This window comes from Giraffa tippelskirchi, chromosome 13 (assembly GCF_054371585.1).
Source record: "Giraffa tippelskirchi isolate mGirTip1 chromosome 13, T2T-mGirTip1v1.2.pri, whole genome shotgun sequence".
In the NCBI taxonomy this organism is placed as follows: Eukaryota; Metazoa; Chordata; class Mammalia; order Artiodactyla; family Giraffidae; genus Giraffa; species Giraffa tippelskirchi.
Window position 1 is genome coordinate 101,406,019 of NC_137287.1, and position 15,138 is coordinate 101,421,156.

Sequence of the window (15,138 nt, forward strand, 5' to 3'; positions counted from 1 at the left end):
ATGTCTATCTTACCCATTCTGTATCTGTAGCAACCGTCTCAGAGCTTGGGGCATAGGAGATGCTCAGGTAGTATTTGTCCAATGAATGAATCAGTCAGTCAAGCTAGAGACTGAAAATGCCAAACCTTAAATTCTCTATTGCTCCCCTTGGATCTAGAACATGAGTGGGCAAAGTTTTTTTGAAAGGACCAGGTAGTAAAAATGATAGGCTTTGTGGACCATACAATTCTCTGTTGCCACTATTCTACTCTGCCATTATAGGCAAAAGCAGCCATAAACACTATGTAAATGAACGGGCATCACTATTCCAATAAAACTTTATTTAGAAAAACAAGCAGTGGGCCAGATTTGACCGCCAGGTGGTAGTTTGCCAACCTCTGTCCCAGGCTTAAATGGAGAACATCAGGTGAGAAGCAATGAGAGGGGGCAAAGTGGAGACTTAGAGGCTCAAGTGCCCAGACGGAGGATGGCCAAGCATGTTCACCAGCGCTCTGCCCCTCCGTTGATGGAGCAAAAGGAAACTCCCCCAGTGGGGCTCTTGGGCAAGACCTTGGGGATGCTTCCCAACACTGAGGAAGGGAGTAGATGAGCCCAGGTCCCCTGGTTTGAGACTCTGGCCAGGGCACAGAACCAACTCCCAGAGCCAGAGAATTCGTGCCTACAATGGAGCCCATTGACGGAGAACAAGGGTGGTGTTGAAAGCTGGTGCGTTGCTTGTCACAGTTCGCCAAGGGGATGTGGTAAGCTGGGCTCGCTCCACATCCTGATGTTGCTGAAAATCTGGCACAAGGAGGGGCCTTCCTGTCCTCGGGAGAGCCCCCCAGCCCTACTTCAGTGTCGGGGATCCCCATTCAGAAGTGCATTCAGCTCTTTGTTCTGGCTGATGGGGTCAAGAGCTGGGCTGCTCCAACTCTAAGAGATGCCAGCAATTCCTCTGGCCACCAGGTTCGGGGCGGGGGGGATGCTTTCCATCTGCTCCAGCCTCCCTCCCAGGGATATGGCTACCCAAGTGAGAGATGCAGGCTTTTTTTTCCCAACTGCTTCCTTGGATGGGTGTGCTTTGCAGCTGTTTGTTTAAGCGTTCTGCTTGTTGTTGGGAAAGGGACTTTCTTGGTCATGAAGGAAGCCCTTTGTTTCACAGGTATTTCTAAGAGTTGCTTCCACTGTGGCCCTGAAGCATCTGCCCTGCGGGAGGGCAGAGGAGGGGAAGCAGGACAGCATCCCAGGCCTTGGCACAGGGTCCTCTGCCCACCCTGTGCTCTCTCACTGGGATCATGGAGGTGCATGAAGGGTGCCCTCTTGTCTCCTGGGGCAAGATCAACTCCAAGGCAAGGGACTCCCCCAAACTGGCCGGGGGTGGGGGGCAGGCATGCATCCCACAGACCAGTGCACGGGCCACAGGGCTTTCTGGCAGACCCTGCTGTGTCAGAAGCTTGGCTCCACCTTGTTGAAATATAGGCAAATGTCTGAACCTCCAAGAGCTTCATCATCCCATGTTACTTCTTCCATCATAATGCTGGTGATGCTTCAGGGAAAACATATGCAGGGTGCCTGGCATGTAGAGAGGTGTCCACTAAAAGAGTCATTCCTTTTCTAAGGGTCTTCTATTCTTCAGTCTTTGCTTCTCTTGGTGAGCCAGCTTTATTATCTCAGAGCAGCTATTCTCTGGAATTAGAACTGCGTTCAGCGTCACAATCATCTGACCCCATAAGCAGAAATTAGAGAAATCTCAGGAAAGGACTCTGACTGGCTTTCCCTGTGCCATGGGCCTGCACCAACCTCCCTGGTGCTCAGTCTCCTGACCACAAGCAGGCTCCAGGAGAGAACCCTACCCTGTCAGAACCACATAGATCAGTTTCCCCAAAGGATGGCATGGCATGGAAAGAGAGAGAAGTGAGTTCACTGTACACTCTTGTGGGGCACTTCATGGGAAAGCACTGCCCAGCGCCCTGGGACTGAGACAGCCATCCTGAGAGAATGTCTGGAAAAGCCCAGAGACACACACAGGGCTCTTCTGCCAGGAAGCTGCCCACGTGGGGACATCCAGGTGGAACCACACCCCAGGTAAGAAGAGGCAGGCACAGGGAGAGGTGTTGGAGCTGGAAGAGAGCTTCCAAAGTTGCTGAAAACTAGGAATCTGGCCCAAGTAGGGGACTGTCACATGTGAAATATACACAGAAAAGGATGAACATGGAAAACCACCACAGTGTGCTCTAGAACACACCAGAATAAGACAGACTCAGGTCTCATTTCAACCTGGAGATACTGAGATGTGGGCTATGGTTAGCAGTGTGAGCCCCTCAGTTGGCGTTGCAGGGGTCAGGGTTTAAGTTCAATTCCCACCACTCATTTATTCACCCATTCATGCATTCAGAAAGTATTGATCACCTGCTGTGTGTCCAGCACTGAGGAGGTACAGCAATGAGAGAGACACAGCCCAGCCATCAAACCATGCCAGTCTGAGCAGGAAGTTGGCTGTGAAAGTCCCAGTTAACATATAATTACGAAGTTAAATTGATGCTGGGGGAAAAAAAAGAAGGGCAGGAAATGATTGAAAGGAGAACCGTGGAGGAGCAGAGAGGTCTCTTCTGAAGGTGTGTCCTTTAAGCTGACAATCACAAATGAACTGGCTGTAACCAGGTGGATGGGCGGTGAGACTATCCCAGCAGGGGCAACAGCATGTGCTGTGGCTCTTCCCATCACCGAGAGGTGCAGAAACACCGGTGGCTTGAAGGACCCGCGCTCTGATTGGAGAAGTGAGAGGTAAAGTGGCAGTGAGATGCTTAGACGTATCATCGTGCAGCAGACTCAGCCAAAAAGAAGTTCAAGGACTTCCCTGTTGAGTCTAGTGGTTACGAATCCACCTTCTAATGCAGGGGATGCAGGTTCAACCCCTGGTTGGGGAACTAAGATCCCACATGCAGTGGGGCAACAAGGCATATGCGCTGTAACTAGAGAAGCCTGCGTGCCACAACGAAAGATCCCAAGTGCCACAACTAAGACCTGATGCAGCCAAATAAATAACCATTTAAAGAGAGAGAGAAGGTCAGCTGACAACAAGAGTCTCACCTCCTCCAGGTGCTCATTGCCTGACTGGGATTGCCCTGGAGCTGGAACAGCCCATGAAGGATTAGACTGGCACAGAACTAGTTCATAATTGACTTGGTGGGCACCTGCTGCTCTGGTCTGCTCCTCATCTCTCTGAGGAGCTACCAATCCCACCCCCCATCCAAAGCAGAGTTGTAGACGTGACTCAAACTAAACGAATTATGATGCCCTTGTTGTTGTTTAGTCACTAAGTCCTGTCTGACTCTTCGAGAGCCCATGGACTGCAGCACACCAGGCTTCCTGTCCTTCACTATCTCCCAGAGTTTGCTTAAACTCATGTCCACTGAGTCGGTGATGCCATCCAACCATCTCATCCCCTGCTGCCCCCTTCTCCTTCTCCCTTCAATCTTCCCCAGCATCAGGGTCTTTTCCAATGAGTTGGCTCTTCGTATCAGGTGGCCAAAGTATTGCAGTTTTAGCTTCAGCATCAGTCCTTCCAATGAATATCAGGGTTGATTTCCTTTAGGATTGACTGGTTGGATCTCCTTGCTGTCCTAGGGACTCTCAAGAATCTTCTCCAGCACCATAGTTCAAAAGCATCAATTCTTCAGTGCTCAACCTTCTTTATGGTTCAACTCTTTCATCCATACATGACTACTAGAAAAACCATAGCTTTGACTTATACAGACCTTTGTCAGCAAAGTGATGTCTCTGCTTTTTAATACCCTGCCTAGGTTTGTCATATATGATATCATATACGATGCCTTATACCCTCCATTTGCCTGAGGCAAGAATGCAAATGGACCTGACAAAGCAAAGGAGAGATGCTCAGAGCAAAGTGATAAAAGAGAAGCAGAGACAGACATAATTTGACCCCCTGGATTCAGCCACACCTGAAGCCAGAACTACCCCCAGCCTTTTTAGGTCCATGAGATGATACACACCATTTTAAATATTTTCCTAAGTAAATCTTAATTTAGTTCCTGGCATTTGGAATGCAAATGTGTATCAGAATTTAGGACACTGCAGACTGTAGAAATGTAATACATTGCATATGTTATACAATGGGGAAATATCTCAGTATCAAATACGATAATATCTCTAGAGAAAAACATATGATTATTCATGCCAAGTGGGATCAAGGAAGACTATAAAATAGCCTCATGTCAGGTTTTGCTGCCACATGGATTTTTAAAATATTAATTGATTAATTTGGCTGATTAAAATATTAACTGATCAATTAATATTAATTGATTAATTTGGGTTTTAGGGTCTTAGTTGCAGCATGCAAACTCTTAACTGTGGCATGTGGGATCTAGTTCTCTGACTAGGGATTAAACCTGGGCCCCTGCAATGGGAGCGCAGAATCATACCCATTGGACCACCAGGAAAGTCCCTTGCTGCCATATGAATTTGCACCAAACATAAGAAAAGCATTTTCTATTTTCACAGTGTTTTAAGGTTTTGCACTTGTGGCTAACAGACTGCAGAGCTGAAATACAGCAGAAGGTCATTCACCTAACATTTAGTGGACCCCCTCACATGGGCTAGGCACTGTATCTGCAGACAGATACCCTTCTGAGCCTTTACCCAGAATCTGAATTGCAGAAGGATGAGTGACCTTGCCGCGGTCATAGAGCTCTAAGAAGCAGATTCAGTTTCCCAACCAAGGTTTAGCACCAACCTCTGTACTTTCATATCACTCTGGTGGTTTGCAAAATCCACTCTGTGGTGAATTTTCCACTAGTCCATAGCACAATGAGAAAAATAAGGACAAGATGTTGACTTTTTCAATATATAAGATGTATTTTAACCCCGGAGATTCACTTCTACCTGCTTTCTAGTGCTCAGATGTTCTCTTGAAGAAGAGACAATGGTAGTGAACTCAAAAATGCTTTCTCAGACTTCCCTACTGGCTCAGTGATAAAGAATCTGCCTGCCAATGCAGGAGACACAGGTCTGATCCCTGATGGGCAAGATCCTACATGCCATGGAGCAACTAAGCCTGTGCCAGAGCTCTAGAGCCTGGTAGCCACAAATACTGACACCCGCGAGCCCTAGAGCCCACCCTCCGAAACAAGAGAAGCCTGCAATGAGAAGCCTGCTCACCGCAACTAGAGAGTAGCCCCTACTTGCTACAACTAGAGAAAGCCCGCACACAGCAACAAAGACCCAACACAGCCAAAAATAAACAAAATGCCTTCACACAACAGAAATAACCTTCACCTACAACCTTCACCAAAGGCTGGTTAGAAAATGTTCCTGGCCTAAGAAATCCAGAAGATCCAGAGTGCATGAGGCAGATGCGGCATCCATGCACAAGGACACGGGTCTGCGGGGAAACCACAGGCTGCCTCTGCTCCCTACACCTACAACCTGCAGTCCCGATGCAAGGACCAACAGGAAACACACATGCTGAGACCTAGCTGATTCCTGGGTGGCTCCCATCGAAAGCAGTTTTCTCTCTGCGGGAACATCTGTCACATTCACACCGCGCCTGTCACTGAAGCAATTGCTGAATCAGTTCCTCGGGGAGTGTGAACCTGTCTCATTGGCATGCTCAGCTCTTTGGGGATAGGAGTGGTGCCTGTCCCCACTCTATCCTGGCGTTGTCCGCATCTTGCACAAGGATGACACGAGATGAAATCTGTAAAGCCCCTAGCACAGTGTCTGCCAGAGAGGAGGTGCAAGGCAAATGTTGGCTTCCTTCTCTCTGAAAACTGATGCACAGGATCACATTAGAAAAAAAAAAAAAACTTCTCAAGTTGTGTGGGAGTCTGTTTTAGGTCTCATCCTACAAATATTTTTTTTTTAATAAAGACTTAATTAAAACCACAGTGAGATACTAACCCATACGTACCAGAACAGCTGAAATCAAAAAGACATCCAGCACACACAACAATGAACACTCATACCCTGTTGGTGGGAAAGTCAACTGATGTACCCACTCTGGCAATCTGTCTGTCTATCCACTTAAGTAAAACATATATCCTTAACCCAGCAATCCCACAATTCCAGGAATGAGTGTTTGTGTCCACCAAACAGTATAGACAAAAATACTTATGGCAGTTTTATTCAAAATAGCCCCTAACTGGAAGCAACTCAAATGTCCATCAGTGATGTCTTCAACCAGTAGCATTTATGACCCTGGTTACTGTTCAAGCTAATGCATGCTGACTGTAGAGAAATGAGAGAAAACAAAGGATGAGGAGAGAAATCAGACTCAATGCCACTGATCAGCCCTCAACACCATTAATTCAGGTGCATTTCAGAGTTTCCTGGGACAAATCACTAAAGAAAAGCTGAGTTTGCCAGCAGTTGTTCTCTTTACAGACCAGCCCTGGGACCAGAGGCACCCACGAATGCTGGCTTGGACACCTCAGCCCAGCATGTGGCCTTGCCCAGCCTGGCACCTAGGACAGAGTCAGAGAGACAGCCTTGCCCGCCTGACCTCACGCACATGTCCCCCACGTGAGTGGCTTCTTGGCAACCCTGCTCCTCAGCCTCACCACATAGCCATCAGCTGGAGCAGAGCAGGGCTCGCAGCAGACTCCACTCCTAATCTCTTCCTGCTGATGTGAACATGAGTGGGTGTGAACACCAGGGAATGCGTGATGTGGGGGTGCATGTGTGCACTGACACGCATCTGCCTGTGCCCATATGGGGAGTGTGCGTCCATGCAAACGCCTGCAAAAAGAAATACATACCTGTGCATCTCCATGTCTGTGCATACCTGTGGGTGTGGGGCTGCACCCAATGCCAGACCAGGGCTCCAGCTCACCTGGGACCCTTTGCTTGCAGCCATCTGCTGCCACGCCCACCCCCAGTGGAGACTGGCACCTGTCTTCCCTTTCAGAGCTTCCACTTCCCCATCTCCTGGTCTCTATTCGCTCCCCAACACTTCAAGGAAACTGCATGCCTGTTATTATCTCCATTTGCAAGATAAAAAATTAAGGTCCAGGATTTCCCTGGTGCTCCAGTGGTTAAGAATCCACCTGCCAATGAAGGGGACATGAGTTCAGTCCCTGGTCAGGGAAGATCCCACATGCTTTGGAGCAACTAAACCTGTGTGCCACAACTACTGAGCCCGCATTCTAGAACCCGTGCTCTGAAATAAGAGAAGCCACCGCAATGAGAAGTCTGCATGCCACAACTAGAGAAAACTCATGTACAGCATTGAAGACCCAGCACAGTCAAAAAGTAATTAATTCATGTCCAGAGACTTTAACTGAGCAGCAGCCTGTGGTCAAACCACCAGTTAGTGGTCAAACCACCAGTCAGTGGGGGGACAGACCACTGTCTCCTGGCTTATGTCCCCAGGGTCTTTCCCCCCAAAAGGAAGTTCTAGGGCTCATTCAGATAGCAAAGCAACACATTCACCCATCCTTTCAATCACACAAATATCTTCCAGTGCCTCCAAGAGCCCAGGCCTGGGGCCAGGTGCTTCAGATACAGGAGTGCTTTCATTCCAGGAGTTTTCAAATAAATATACAATAATCTATCAGAGGGGCCTCCCAGGTGGCACTAGTGGTAAAGAACCCACCTGCCAATGCAAGAGATGTAAGAGACGTAGGTTTGAAAAAAAAAGAGAGACGCAGGTTTGATCCTGGGTCAGGAAGATCCCCTGGAGGAGGGCATGGCAACCCAATCCAGTATTCTTGCCTAGAAAATCCCATGGACTGAGAAGCCTGGAAGGCTACAGTCCATGGGTTGCAAAGAGTTGGACACAACTGAAGCGACTTAACCACACACGCAGGAACACCATTTGAAGAGAGTTAGGTTCATCAAGACCTTGACTCTCCCAGAGCTTCTCAACATGGGAGGAGACAAGATGCAAAGGAGCATGAGATTTGCCTGCTTCAGCAAAGGAGAGATGACACTGATGAGGGGCACAAACCACGTGTGGGCTCACGACTTCCACTTGAGAAACAGAGCCAACTGGCTCCATCCTCTGCCAGCCAAGGGGCAGCCAGGAGCCGGGCCAGCCTCAGATGGAGACTTCTGGACATGGCCCTGGCTCCCTGGGGGCACGGGGAGGCTGCAGCTGCCAGGGTCACTTGGCAGAGACCCTAGGCTGATTGCTAACCCTGGGTGGTGTGGGGGGGCCTCTTCCTCCAGCTGCCTGGGGTCAGCACAGAGGGGCCAGAGCAGACACATCATGGGTTGTGTTGTGTTGTGTATGTTTTGAGTTGTGTCCGACTCTTTGCGACCCCATGGACTGTAGCCCACCAGGCTCCTCTGTCCATGGAATTTCCCAAGCAAGAATACTGGGGTAGGTTGTCATTTCCTCCTCCAGGGGATCTTTTCAACCTAGGGATTGAACACGCATCTCCTGCATTAGCAGGTGGATTCTTTACCACTGCGCCACCTGGGAAGCCTGTATCCTGGATAGGAGATACTTTTCCTCGGGACAGAAGAATCTTTAGGTCAGAAACGAAAGAACCACACTAACAGCATCTTAAGCGCCCAGGGGGATCATGGTAGATAGAGGACCATATCACAGAAACCAGGGGTGGAAAGGGCAGGGGCTCCATAAGAACTGCAAACTGGGAAGTCAGCAAAGGTCATCCAGTGCTGAGGTGGGGGAGATGGGAGAGGGGGGCGGCTCTCTTGTCTCTGCTTCTCTGAAGTTCTCTGCTCTCTCCCTACATCCTCAGAATTCCTTTTCCTCTTGGAGTTCATCACTGTGTTTCATCTGGGAACCTTCTCTCTAACATCAGGTGATCTTGGCTATTGATTCACATTTAAGCATGAGATTCAAGGGGCTTCCCTGGTGGTCCACTAGTTAAGAGTCCGCCTGCCCTGGTCTGGGCACTCTCCCTTCTTCGATTGCTACAATAAGCTCCTTATTGGTTTTCCTTCTCTAAGCTTCAGTTCAGTTCAGTTCAGTTCAGTCGCTCAGTCATGTCAGACTCTTTGCAACCCCATGAACCGCATCATGCCAGGCCTCCCTGTCCATCACCAACTCCCGGAATCCACCCAAACCCATGTCCATTGAGTTGGTGATGCCATCCAATCATCTCATCCTCTGTCGTCCCCTTCTTCTCCTGCCCTCAATCTTTCCCAGCATCAGGGTCTTTTCCAATGAGTCAACTCTTCGCATCAGGTGGCCAAAGTATTGGAGCTTCAGCTTCAACATCAGTCCTTCCAATGAACACCCAGGACTGATCTCCTTTAGGATGGACTGGGTGGATCTCCTTGCAGTCCAAGGGACTCTCAAGAGTCTTCTCTAACACCACAGTTCAAAAGCATCAATTCTTCGGCGATCAGCTTTCTTTAAAGTCCAACTCTCACATCCATACATGACCACTGGAAAAACCATAGCCTTGACTAGACGGAGCTTGTTCTCCTAAAATCCATGCAGAGTTAAAACACAAATCTAATCATTTCGCTTAGAACCTCTTGTTCTAACTGCTTACAGGAAAGTGAACCAACTCTGTTACTGGCCTTCTCCAATAGCATCTCTCACTGGCACATCACTCCTTCCCAGCCCTCTACCTTCAGAAGACAATTATTTATAATTCCCCCAACTTGCCACCAATGTACACACAATTTCCAGCCATGACACCCTGCATATGCAATCTTCTGATACATCCTCGTGCTTTATCTCATCCTTTAAGACTCATTTCCATCTCACTTCCTCCCAAAAGTCTCTCAGAACTTATACAAACTCACCAGGCATCATGGGACCCTTGTCTTTGCTCCAATATTATCCTGGACTTATGTCTATCACTACACTAAGACTCCTGACCCAGCCCTGTATAAACAAAGTCATATGACAAAGTATTCATCTCCTTAATATGTAAAAGCTCTTATAAATCAATGTTAAGAAGACAAGGCAATAGAAAAAAGAAAGAGCAAAGCATATGAATAAGCAGTTCACATAAATACAAAAACAAACAGGGACTTCCCTGGTGATTAAGAACCCCCCTTGCAATGCAGTGGACATGGGTTCAGTCCCTGGTGGGACTAAGATCCCACATGCCTTGGGGCAACTAAGCCTGCCCACTGCAACTACTGAGCCCACATACTCCAGAGCCCCAGCACCACAATGCAAGATCCTGCATGATGCAACTAAGATCTGACACAGCCAAATAAATACTTTTTTTAAAATTAAATAAAAACTAATATGTGAAAAGATGCTCAACCACATAGTTAAAGGAATATCAATATAAACAAGGAAATATCATTTTTAGCTATCAGATGTATAAATATCAAAAAGTTTTATAATATAGCTTTTATAAATATGGAGAAAGAATCATCATATTTGTGATAATAAGCATTGATACAATCTCATAGGAGGGTAATCTGGCAAAAACTATAGTAGATTGCAAAAATCATACCCCTTATTTTAGGAATTCTACTTCTATATTATATATGTATATATGATAAAATGCACATATGTTCTTCCACGTTAGGAAAGATGAGTCTTCAAGTACTTTCTCTGCAGCATAATTTATGTTAGCAAAGGAAATAAAACCACACCAATGTTAAATATTCAGTACATTATGTTACATGTACACCGTGGAATAGTATGCAGCAATGAAAAATGGTGCCATTGGACTATACATGCTATTATTTTATGAAAAGAAAAAAGACAAAGTGCACAAAAGTGTGTAAAGTACAAAGGTATAAAGGGTGTAAGGGGTCCATACCACACACATTGACACAGACTTTCTGGAAGGAAAGCATTACCAGGTAACAACAGCCCCCAGGGAGAGGGATGAGGGTCAGGGAGGACAACAAAACTTACTTTTCAGCAAAACTTTCTCTTCTGTTCTGTTGGAAACTTTGTACTTCACTAACTTCTTTTCATAATCTAGAAATTTTTTAAATTAAACATAATCCAGTATGGTGTCCACCTCTCTCCAATTAACAAACCCCTTAAAGGTGGAAATGTATTATGACTCATCTCTGGGCCCAGAGGCTCACAGTGCACACAGCTTCATGAGGAGCTAGACTCTGCAAATGAATGACCCCTCTGAGGCCAAGGTCCTCTCCTAACACCCATGCTTCTTCCAGGCCCAGGTCTCTGCATGTCCTGGGAATTCAAAGCCAGGGGCTGAAAGAGTTGGCATAACCCTGAATGTTGGCACTCCACTGCACTACTGCCCCAGCCTTGAGGGGCTCCGTCCCAGCTCCCACCCAGCTGCCCCCCTACCTGCCCAATGTGGGAAGAAGGGAGCAGGCTCCATGGTGAGTGTAAACGGATCCAGACGCCATGCTCTCTTTCCTCCTCTTCCTGGCTGTGTGTACTTGGGGGTGGAAACACTGCTCGATTTGACAAATACTTATGCAGTGTAATTCATTCCTCCAAGCATGTGCTGGGCGCTCACGATATGCTGGGGTCTGTTCTAGACACAGCAGTGAACTGTCCAGGAAACTCCTCTGTGCCCAGAGCTTCCAACCTAGTGCAGGGTGAGAATTCTGTTTCCTAAGTGTTCAGGTGTCGGGGACATTAAATACAAAGATGTGGGGACTTCCTGAGCAGTCCAGTGGTTGAGCTCTACACTCCCAGTGCAGTGGGGCGTGGGTTTGATCCCTGGTTGGGGAACTAAGAATCCTGCAAGCTTCACAGCACAGCCTTAAAAAAAAAGGAAAGAAAAGAAAATGTATGCAGAAGGCTTAGCTCCATGCCTTCTGCACAGTGAGCCAAAATGAAGCCAATGTGATCACTATCATCCACCCCTTCCCGTGGCAATGTCCCCTCCTCCATGTGGCCCATGACTCAGAGGCAGGAAGTCTATTATAAACCTATGAATATATATATATATATATATATGGGACTTTCCTAGTGGCTCAGATGGTAAAGAATCTGCCTGCAATGTGGGAGACCCAGCTTCGATCCCTGGGTCAGGAATATCCCCTGGAGAAGGGAACAGCTACTGACTCCAGTATTAGTGCCTGGAGAATTATATGGACAGAGGAGCCTAGTGGACTATAGTCCATGAGCTCGTGAAGAGTTGGACACGACTGAGCAACTAACACACACACACACACACACTACATATATATATATATATATATATATAAATACATGAAAGTTTATATATATATACTATATATATGTTTGTCACACATATATGATTGTATATATAAGACTATATATTTTTGTGGTGTTTACATGACTATTAATGTACATACATCTGTCATATATATGATTGTATATATAGGACTGTATTTATGACTGTATATATAACTACATACATATGTGTGTGTGTGTGTGTGTGTATATATATATATATATATATACACACATACATATATAGTGTTTCCCAGGTAGTACTAGTGATAAAGAAACCACCTGCCAATGCAGGAGGCACAAGAGTTGCAGGTTCGATCTCTGGGTTGGGAAGAGCCCCTGAAGGAGGGCATAACCACTCACTCCAATATTTTAGCCTGGAAAATTCCAAGGACAGAGGAGCCTGGCAGGCTATAGTCCATGGGGTTGCAAAGAGTCAGACATGACTGAACATGAGTACACCACACATGTACATATATATGTATACCTGACATATATATATATACACACACACACATATACACACACTCGCACACGTGTGTGTGTGTGTGTAGTACTAGCACACCTAAGCTAGCATTCCATCAGTTTGGTTTAGTCGCTCAGTCGTGTCCGACTCTTTGCAACCCCTTGGACTGCAGCACCCCAGGCTCCCCTGTCCATCACCAACTCCCAGAGCTTGCTCAAACTCATGTCCATCGAGTCGGTCATGCCATCCAACCATCTCATCCTCAGTCTCTCCCTTCTCCTCCTGTCTTCAATCTTCCCCTAGCATCAGGGTCTTTTCTAATGAGTCAGTTCTTCACATCAGGTGGACAAACTATTGGCGCTTCAGCTTCAGCATCAGTCCTTTCAATGAATATTCAGCACTGATTTCCTTTAGGATTGACTGGTTTGATCTCCTTACAGTTCAACAAACTCTCAAGAGTCTTCTCCAACACCACAGTTCAAAAGCATCAACTCCTCGGCATCCCATCCTGTGAACATTATTAATATGAAGTGAGCAGCTATATGTGACCTGTAGTGCTCTTCTCACTTGCAGGGAAACGTCAGTTTGGGTAGGAGTTGGATCTAGCTTAAATGCTGAAAGGAAGACTGAAATGATTAAGATAATAAAAACACAAAAGATAATGTATCAAAACTACTTGGCAGAGTTCTTAGCATCCTGTAAACATCCTAAGGCTTGAAGGGGAGCTCTTTTTATTACTGCTACAGTGTTTAAATTTATTATTACTTGTTATTACATCATCCAATCATTGGATCCTCCCCTGCAGCTCCACTTCCAGTTTCTTTTTATTTTTTTCAATATTTATCTTTATTTATTTATTTACTTGGCTGTGCCAGTCTTAGTTGCAGCGTGCAGGATCTAGTTTCCCAATGAGGGATCAGACCCAGGCCCCCCGCACTGGGAGTGCAGAGTCTTACCTACTGGACCAGCAGGGATCCCTCACCTCCAGTTTCCAAAGGGAAATCTCCAGCAGATTCATCCCCAGCTGCACAGAACACCTTTCTGTCCCAACAGCCCTAATGCAGCTTCCAGAAGAAAAAGTTCTTTGAGAATTCCTCCTTCCAAAGGGCCCAGTACAGGTTTGAGACCAAGGAGCACAGATTTTAGGTCGATCCCGACAGGCTAGGCGTCCAGCTCTGCCTCCCACTGGCCCTGTGAGCCTGGAGACAGGTTGCTATGCTCTGGGCCTATTTCCATCACTTCTGGCGCATCTGCAGGGTAATTAGGAAGGGCTCTTTCAAGCAACACAAGGCAGCCGGTGCACTACAAGCTTAGGGCTACTCCTCTCCGAGCCTCATTCATTGCCAGTGAACTTCGGGTGTCTGTCCTGGCCCTGACCTTGGCCCCACAAGTCAGTGATTGGCATGAGTAGCTGCACAAGATGAAGGTGAGGGTAAAGACGCGGGTTCCCACTGAGTCCGCAGAGGGAGCAGCCCCAAGGGGAACCAGCAAAGCCCAGTAACAAGTCCCAGGAAATGGAATCAGAATCTGGTAATAAAATAAAGTCTAACCTGTTTGTTTCTTTCTGCTGTCAGTGGCTCACAGGGTGCCATACTCAGAAGCTTAGTAGCCCACCTTCGGACCCGAGCTCCTTGCAGGATACAGCTGCGCCTGCGCTGACCACGCAGCTCTGCGGGAGGTGTGCGCAGACTCACACACTCAATTCAGGATGGAGGCGGGCAGTGTGCAAAGACCCCACCCCCTCCCCTCCCAGTTGTCAAGATGGTAAAGCAGCCCCGCCCATAGCCTATCCAGGAGAGCCTGTGCTCGAGACCATGGGTTCAAGACCCTCCATCCCTTGATCAAATAAAATGTTCCTTTAGGGCTTCCCTGGTGGTTTAGAGGGTAAAGAATCTGCCTGCAATGCGGGAGACCCAGGTTCCATCCCTGGGTCAGGAAGATCGCCTGGAGAAGGAAATGGCAACCCACTCCAGTGTTCTTACTTGGAGTATCCCATGAACAGAAGAGCTTGGTAAACTACAGTCCATGGGGTCGCAAAGAGTCAGACACGACTGAGTGACTAACACTAACACTTCTGAATTGAACACGATCTCATTCTATTATCTTCAACAACAGTGAACAGGAAGACCCTCATTGGGGCCTGACTCAAAAGGATCAGTGACATTATGGGCGAGATTAACTTTTGTCACTTGGTCAAGGTGGTATTGACCAGGCATCTCCACTGTCAAGTTATGTTCGCTCGCCTTTTGAGAAAGTACTTGGAGGCAATGTAACTGCTATCTTGTTACTCCCACAACTCTGACACCCTATCGGTTTCCTGGGGCTGCCCAGGAAATTAACATAATGTGGGCAGCTTAATATGACATTCATTTTGAAGACCAGAAGTCTGAGATCAAGGTGTGGGCAGGGCTGTGCTCCCTCTGATGGGTCTAGAGGAGGGACTCTCCTTGCTGCCTCCAGCTTCTGGTGGATCCAGGTGTTCTTGGCTTGCAGCTGCCTCACCCAGTCTCCATCTCCACGGTCACAGGACCGCCGCCTCTTCATGAGTCTGTGTCTTCTTCTCTTCTGTCCCTTACAAAGGACACTTGTCATTGGATTTAGG

General features: G+C 47.2%; 1 long non-coding RNA gene across 1 annotated transcript in view; it reads right to left on the bottom strand.

Annotated features, from left to right (window-relative positions):
- LOC145533356 (uncharacterized) overlaps window positions 1-14,207 on the bottom strand; it is a 153,669-nt gene extending 139,462 nt beyond the window's left edge. The window contains exon 1 of the long non-coding RNA XR_014074017.1: window positions 14,087-14,207. This is a non-coding gene — a long non-coding RNA (uncharacterized LOC145533356). The remainder of the gene's footprint in view (window positions 1-14,086) is intronic.
- Between the last annotated feature and the right edge of the window lie 931 nt (window positions 14,208-15,138).